This window comes from Bombina bombina, chromosome 5 (genome assembly GCF_027579735.1).
Source record: "Bombina bombina isolate aBomBom1 chromosome 5, aBomBom1.pri, whole genome shotgun sequence".
NCBI lineage: Eukaryota > Metazoa > Chordata > Amphibia > Anura > Bombinatoridae > Bombina > Bombina bombina.
The window spans coordinates 752,362,588-752,371,047 of NC_069503.1; positions in this window are offsets into that span (position 1 = coordinate 752,362,588).

Here is an 8,460-nt window from a genome sequence, read left to right on the forward strand (position 1 = left end):
GTATATAAAGATGAAATTCAGTGTTACTCTGTATCCACATGATTAAGGGGTAATACCCCGAAACGTTGTGGGCTTTTGTATAGCCAAATAAACTAGGTGATAATTTATGCTGCTGCCTTTTCTGGTTTTATGCATTTATCATTGCACAAGCAGTTCTGGTGAACTGCTTGTGCAATGCCGCCCCCTGCAGATTCGATGCCAATCGGCTGCTAGCAGAGGGTGTCAATCAACCCGATCATATAGGATCAGGCGGATTGATGTCCGTAGCCTCAGAGCAGGCGGACAAGTTATGTAGCAGCGGTCTTTAGACCTCTGCTTCATAACTGCTGTTTCCAGCGAGCCTGAAGGCTTGCGCGGAAACAGGTGCATCATGCTTATTTGGAGCTTGATAATTCGTCCCCTAAATGTAATATTCTTGTGGGAAGAAAGTTTACACACCACTTAATAGGTACTGTATGTATAACCTGCTGTTGCTTTTCCCTTAAGGAACTCCTAGCACCCTGTTTAAATAGAATAAACTAGCCACGATTATAATTTAGCTGTTTTTATTACAGGAATGCTTAAAGGCTATGATGTTTAATGTTTCATGACTGTTTATTTAGCCTTAATGTTATAAAGTCTACATGAATAAGAAGGTGTAAACAGATCATTTAAGGACTGAGTGTAATTGTAATCTGTGTAAATGCTCAACAACCAATGTAAGAGATGTCTTCTCTATTCTGTTATATTTTGAAAAATTCAATATAAATATATAAAAAGAAAATAATTAATAATGTATTGTGTAACCCATTAAAAAATCTGGACAAGTCAGAAGACTTGGTTTTCCCACAGAAAATATCTGGATACATGAGTTACATAGTGAGCTATTTTCTCTACATCTTCTGCATAGTGGAGGATTTTAATCTCACTTTTTGCCTCCCCATAATTTAAAAAGCTTTTGGCTTTCACTAGGAAATCAGCTTTTCCCAGCAGCAATTCAAACCTACTCCCAGCTGATGAGTGACAAATACCACAAAACAGCTGTCCTGGGATTGTTCTGAATTGCTGTACTTACCCTGGCTAAGCTTAACAGCTGTGTATACAGCCATGCTATGGCTTAAAGGGAATCTGAATAAAAACAGATTAAAGCAAAAAGGTGATACATTGTACATTTAATTTGCATATTTTACCCATAATCCTATTAAAAGTCCCTGTATAATTTTTTCAGTATCACCTCCAAACTCAGCTGTACTCATCCATAATAATGGAAATAAACAGACCACTGCTTTATCACAAATAATTCATATTTTAGTTGTTTCATTGTCTGTTTGTGACCATGAAATAATATACTAATATCACAAAATCTAATCTGTTCCAGTCTACGTATAGACAGCTGTAAGAAAATCTTGATTAAGTTCACATGAGCTCAGGTATTTTCTTCTCCACTAGCTGGTCTAGCAGTAGTATTGTGGTGACTGCTGGTTTTCTGGCTTGTGGAATTGGGACAGGGGAGTTCTGAGAATATACATAGAAGATTCAGCCTTAAAGGGACAGTAAAGTCAAATTTACATGTTCATGATTCAGATAGGGTATGCAATTTTAGAACAGCTATATCATCAAACTTGCTATGTTCTCTTGGTATTCTTTGTTGAAACTGATTTCTAAGCCATTGAAGGCCACCTCTGATCTCAGTCTATTTTGACATTTTTTCCACAGTTAGACACTGCTAGTTTATGTGTGCCATATATATGGCATTGTGCTCACTCTTGTGGTGTTATTTATGAGTAAGCACTGATTGGCTAAAAGGCAAGTCTGTCAAAAGAACTAAGATAAGGGGGCAGTCTACAGAGACTTAGATACAAGGTAATCATAGAGGTAAAAAGTATATTAATATAACAGTGTTAGCTATGCAAAACTGGGGAATGGGAAATAAAGGAATTATCTTTCTTTTTAAACAATAAAACATTTGAAGTAGACTGTCTCTTTAATGACTCTTGGTAACTAAAGCTTCTATGGAATTTTCTAATCTTTCAATGCCTCTGGTGCCTTTGATTGCTTGAAGTCCTTGGTAATGCTTTCAGTATCACTGCCAAGCTCAGCTCCACCCATCCATGGGCCCAATAAGTGCCTAACCCAGAGTAAACATAAACATATGAACATTAATATTCCATCTGCTTGTGTTGCAATCTATTTAGCTAGTTTTTTCAATGTTTCTTTGATGTGTTTTGCTTTTGCAAGAAAATTATGGAACACATCCTCATCAGCATTTTCTTCATCTAAGTCTCCTCTTCACTCTATAGGGAGTGGAGGAGTATAGAGCTCAGAAAGCACCAGGAGGAAAATCAAACAGAGCATAGTCACCAGTGCAGATAAATGCACACACCCTTCCCTAATGAAAGGTGGTTGGATCCTCACTGGACTCAAAGATTATGAATTCTTTCCTGACAGTTACTGGTCTTCTATCTATGAATAGGTTATCGACTCTCAATATAAAATGAAATGGTTCTGTCTCACTAGAGACGGCTGTATGCTTTGTCGCTAAAATGTGGTTAGTGGTAAAGCAACATTCTGATGTTATATAGAGCTCAGCGCATTATTACATCACTATACTGTGATGTCACATGACCTCACAGTTATTTATGGGTGGTTGCTACAGATGCTTTCTTGAACATTATTACATCACTATACCCTGATGTCACATGAGCTCACATATATTAATGGGTAGTTGCTACAGATGCTTTCTTGAACATTATTACACCTCTATACACTGATGTCACATGTGCTCAAATATATTCATGGGTGGCTGCTTTAGATCCTTTCTTGAACATTATTACATCACAATACCCTGATGTCACATGATGTCAAATATATTGATGGATGGCTACTTCAGATCCTTTCTTAAACATTATTATAACACTATACCCTGATGTCACATGACCCCACATATAATCGTGGGTGGCTGCTTCAGATCTTTTCCCTGATGCTGTCATATATTTATCACTTTGAATGTTATGAGGCTCTGTATATTGCAAGTAACAATAACATATTACTTCTATGTATATGAAAGCTAAGTACATATAAGTTAATTTATAATTGGTACTACGCAGTTAACCTAGTGAATCATTTAGATTAGACTGTGGGACAACTATGCAACTTTTGAAATAACTTCAAGAGTCTTCACATGCAACCAGGGCCATCTTTAACACGGGGCAAAAGTAGCAGCTGCCCTGGGCCCAGTCTTTGTTGTGGCGCCCAATGATGCAACACTAAACTATGATCACTAAATCTAGCAGTTTGTAAAAACCCACATATCACTTAGATCCTTAAAACACCACTAGATAACAAGGGGAGGAAAGGCTCCACCATAAGCCCAATAAATGTATTAGGAATTCCCAAAAATCTAATGAAATTCTATTGTTATATGAAAGGTAAAAGAAAAACGACCGGTGTTTAACTTTTTAAAATGAAAAAAACAGAAGCACAAACTTTTAAGGCTGCTAACTTTTATTTGTTTCCAAGTCCTCTGTAGCTTTAATTTGTCTATCTTTCCAATTTCAATCTCTTTAAAAACTGGATGGGATCAGACTAGCATCCTTTTGTCAAGTTAGCAAAGCTAAAATATGCTAAATAAGATGCATATGACCTTTCAATATTGTTTTTGTTAATTTTTTGTATTGTTTAATACTTAAAAGCTAAGAATCTGTACTTTGTCAAAATGACATATATCATGCCATGTAACTTTACTTTTATATATTCAATAAACTCTTTAAATAAAAAAACTGGATGTAAGTGAAAAAAACAAATTACTTTTGCTTTCCCAAATATTTAATTCATAATATTAAATTTGTAATTTTTTCTCAGAATTGTGAATCTAGGAATAATATAACTTTGTTTTGGAATACATCAAAAGCAGTATTAAGAGGGGGAAATAATATATTTTGCAATAAAATATAAACAAATACACAGCTTTGAAAATCCAGTTTACTAATGAATTAATAAACTTGTTTGAAGAATATAAAAATGATCCTAATAATATAAATTTGAAAAAGTATATAGAAGCTAAAAATGTGAGAGATTATATCAATGAAGAAATTAAAATGGATTTGAAAAAAAATCTGGCAAATATCTAGGTCAATTGACAAAAGATAAAAAAAGCCCTTATATAGATATATAACTAAAATTAAAACTAAGGAAGGAGTAGAAGTTTTAGGAATTCAGTCAAAGTAAAGTGCTGCATAAAACTTAACATTTATTATAAAAGACATTAATGTTAATGTCTTGGACAGTAGAACCACACTGTTTAAAAGCTTACACGTTTCGTCTTACGCCTTAATTATAGCTTATTATTCACACTTGTGAATCCCCTTTTATAGCCGGTACTACTGAGCTATAGGCTAAAAATTCCTGCTAAAGTTTTACTTACAAATATGATTAAAACAAAGATGTCAGTGATTTGTTGTAACAAATAATCTTTCATAGACACTCAGCTACTGAAAATGTTAATTTAAACAATCTATGCACTGACACTCCCTAGGTATGTCCCTTTAAGAAGAAAGTTTGTAGCATTTTATGTCTCCCAGGCATAATTTTCTCCACTTCATATTCTGGTTCATCATTGACATAGACACATCGCACCTCCTGCTCCTATATATCAGGAATGGAGTTAGGTTTGAAAGGTTTGAGGAGGGAAACATATATAACAGGATGTATCTTATAGTTTGCAGGTAATTCCAAGCATACTGCATTCTCGTTTATAAGCTGACTGATCTTGAAGGGTCCAACAAATAATTTACCTAATTTTTTTGTAGCAATGGGTGGGTTTAGGAATTTATTTGACAGACAAGGGCAGTACTGGCGCTAAAAAATAAAGCTGGGGCAGAAGTTAATATGTATACAACAAAATTATCTGATAAATGAATAAGTATGTCTAAAAAATAGTTTGAACAATCAGGTTATAATAGAAAATATATGTTATACATAAATCAAAAATCAATATAATACAAAAGGACTAAAAATAATATGTAAAAAATATGCAACACCATCAATGTACATCAAATAAGTCTAAAAAACCTGGATGTCCAGTATAATAAAAGATAAAAAAAAAGTCACAGTATAGGAAAAAGAAGAGACTGTAGGCACCGTTCTCTTATTTATAATCCAAAGTTCAAATATGTAGTGCAATCCGCTTCAACTGCTGTACAGCTATACGGCTAACGATTCAAGGTATGAGAATTACCTTAAGGTCATTTTATCTTCGTTTGCTTCAGTGGCTCCGGGTCTGACTGTGCAGGTCACGTGTATTATTAATCTACACCCGTGTCAGCTGATAGGGGAGATCCCCGGTATGACGTGTGGGTTTCCCTCTGAATAGCTGAATATCAGGCTTCTCCTTACCCATATCTGGCTTGAAATAGCCTCTTAGATATGCAGGTGACTGCCCCTATAGCAGTGGTATAATAGCAGAGTTCACTCTGTGACGGTCCGCTCTATCACAAACACTGTTCAAGCAACAATAAGCTGGTGGTCAGTGGGATAGTCTAGTAATAGGTGGTATATAAATCCCCGCCTTTAGAACACAATCAACGCGTTTCACCCCTCTCCTAGGGCTTTTTCAAGATTCTTTTTTTTTTATTTTTAATTAGGAATTTAGTCTCCAACCAGCACTTATCTACAACTTTATATTGAGGTGCTTTGCAATGCCTTTGATCGTAGTACAGTTTTTGCCTATCTTCGGCTGCTTGGAGGGATAACTGAGTTAATAGGATTCAGTGATATAGAATTGGGGTGATAAGCGTAGTTGGAGAAGAAAGGGGTCTGTTTTGTGGATGAGCATACTGTATTATTAGAAGCAAATTTAGCGTTAGGTAAGAGAGAGTATCAGTCATCTTGGAGATACGGAAAAACATCAGAGAAACTGCTCTAACCATTGAGTTATGAGTTCTACTTGACCATTGGTCTGAGGATGATGTGCACTAGTTAGTTTCCTTGTCATTTGAAATTTATCACATAACTCTTCCATGTAATTTTACTATATTATGTATTAATACTGTTGCTGTTTGTGAAGCTGTAGGTAAAGACTTTATGGGAATTAAATGAGCCATTTTTGTGAGTGGATGAACTAACTAATATGGGGGTGTGGTTTTCTGACTTGGGTAGATCAACAATGTAATCCATAAAAATAGAACTCCAAGGTAAGTCTGGTATAGGTAAAGAATTTAGTAAGCCAGCGTGAGAAGTTTTGGGGTATTTACATTGTGCATAGATATTACATGTGGTTGTGTATTGGTATACGGATTAATTAACTTTAGGCAACCAAAAATGTCTGCTTGCTTGTTTTAGCAACACCCTGGTGTCCTGAAAAGATTATCATGACATCATTTAAATGCCTCAGTCCTGAGGGAAGGTGGTACATATATTTTTCCATCCATGTATAATAAGCCTTCTTTTCTGCACTAATATATGCAAAGGTGCAGTGGCATCATTCTTTTGTGTTTCACAAAGTTTATGATTAAAGTCTGGAGTGAGTAAAATACATTTTTGAAAAGGTGTAATAAAATTTGATGTAATTGGTGGGGCGGAGCCAAGTGCCAAAGGAAATGGACGTATGTGTTAAGAGCTCCTGGCTCGAATATGATTAAAAGAATGTTTAACGGTCCTTAAAAACCCTATGTACAGGGAGTGCAGAATTATTAGGCAAATGAGTATTTTGACCACATCATCCTCTTTATGCATGTTGTCTTACTCCAAGCTGTATAGGCTTGAAAGCCTACTGCCAATTAAGCATATTAGGTGATGTGCATCCCTGTAATGAGAAGGGGTGTGGTCTAATGACATCAACACCCTATATCAGGTGTGCATAATTATTAGGCAACTTCCTTTCCTTTGGCACAATGGGTCAAAAGAAGGACTTGACAGGTTCAGAAAAGTAAAAAATAGTGAGATATCTTGCAGAGGGATGCAGCACTCTTAAAATTGCAAAGCTTCTGAAGCGTGATCATCGAACAATCAAGCGTTTCATTCAAAATAGTCAACAGGGTCGCAAGAAGCGTGTGGAAAAACCAAGGCGCAAAATAACTGCCCATGAACTGAGAAAAGTCAAGCGTGCAGCTGCCAAGATGCCACTTGCCACCAGTTTGGCCATATTTCAGAGCTGCAACATCACTGGAGTGCCCAAAAGCACAAGGTGTGCAATACTCAGAGACATGGCCAAGGTAAGAAAGGCTGAAAGACGACCACCACTGAACGAGACACACAAGCTGAAACGTCAAGACTGGGCCAAGAAATATCTCAAGACTGATTTTTCTAAGGTTTTATGGACTGATGAAATGTGAGTGAGTCTTGATGGGCCAGATGGATGGGCCCGTGGCTGGATTGGTAAAGGGCAGAGAGCTCCAGTCCAACTCAGACGCCAGCAAGGTGGAGGTGGAGTACTAGTTTGGGCTGGTATCATCAAAGATGAGCTTGTGGGGCCTTTACGGGTTGAGGATGGAGTCAAGCTCAACTCCCAGTCCTACTGCCAGTTTCTGGAAGACACCTTCTTCAAGCAGTGGTACAGGAAGAAGTCTGCATCCTTCAAGAAAAACATGATTTTCATGCAGGACAATGCTCCATCACACGCGTCCAAGTACTCCACAGCGTGGCTGGCAAGAAAGGGTATAAAAGAAGAAAATCATAATGACATAATGGCCTCCTTGTTCACCTGATCTGAACCCCATTGAGAACCTGTGGTCCATCATCAAATGTGAGATTTACAAGGAGGGAAAACAGTACACCTCTCTGAACAGTGTCTGGGAGGCTGTGGTTGCTGCTGCACGCAATGTTGATGGTGAACAGATCAAAACACTGACAGAATCCATGGATGGCAGGCTTTTGAGTGTCCTTGCAAAGAAAGGTGGCTATAATGGTCACTGATTTGTTTTTGTTTTGTTTTTGAATGTCAGAAATGTATATTTGTGAATGTTGAGATATTATATTGGTTTCACTGGTAAAAATAAATAATTGAAATGGGTATATATTTGTTTTTTGTTAAGTTGGCTAATAATTATGCACAGTAATAGTCACCTGCACACACAGATATCCCCCTAAAATAGCTAAAACTAAAAACAAACTAAAAACTACTTCCAAAAATATTCAGCTTTGATATTAATGAGTTTTTTGGGTTCATTGAGAACATGGTTGTTGTTCAATAATAAAATTAATCCTCAAAAATACAACTTGCCTAATAATTCTGCACTCCCTGTATATTATAAGAAGATATCCTCGACACCTAGAATAGCTGGAGACATTGCCAAATTTTGATTGGATATTTTTGGCTCTGTGGGTGAGTAGGAGGGGTAACCACCATGGAGGCCTTGGTCGGATGGGAATTAGCAATGACGAATCATCTGCATGATCACTTCATCAATTTAACGATGACACTGCGTGAGTGTTGTAAAGGCAATGCAGTAAGGGATGACAAGCTTGCACAAGTGGCGGATTGGC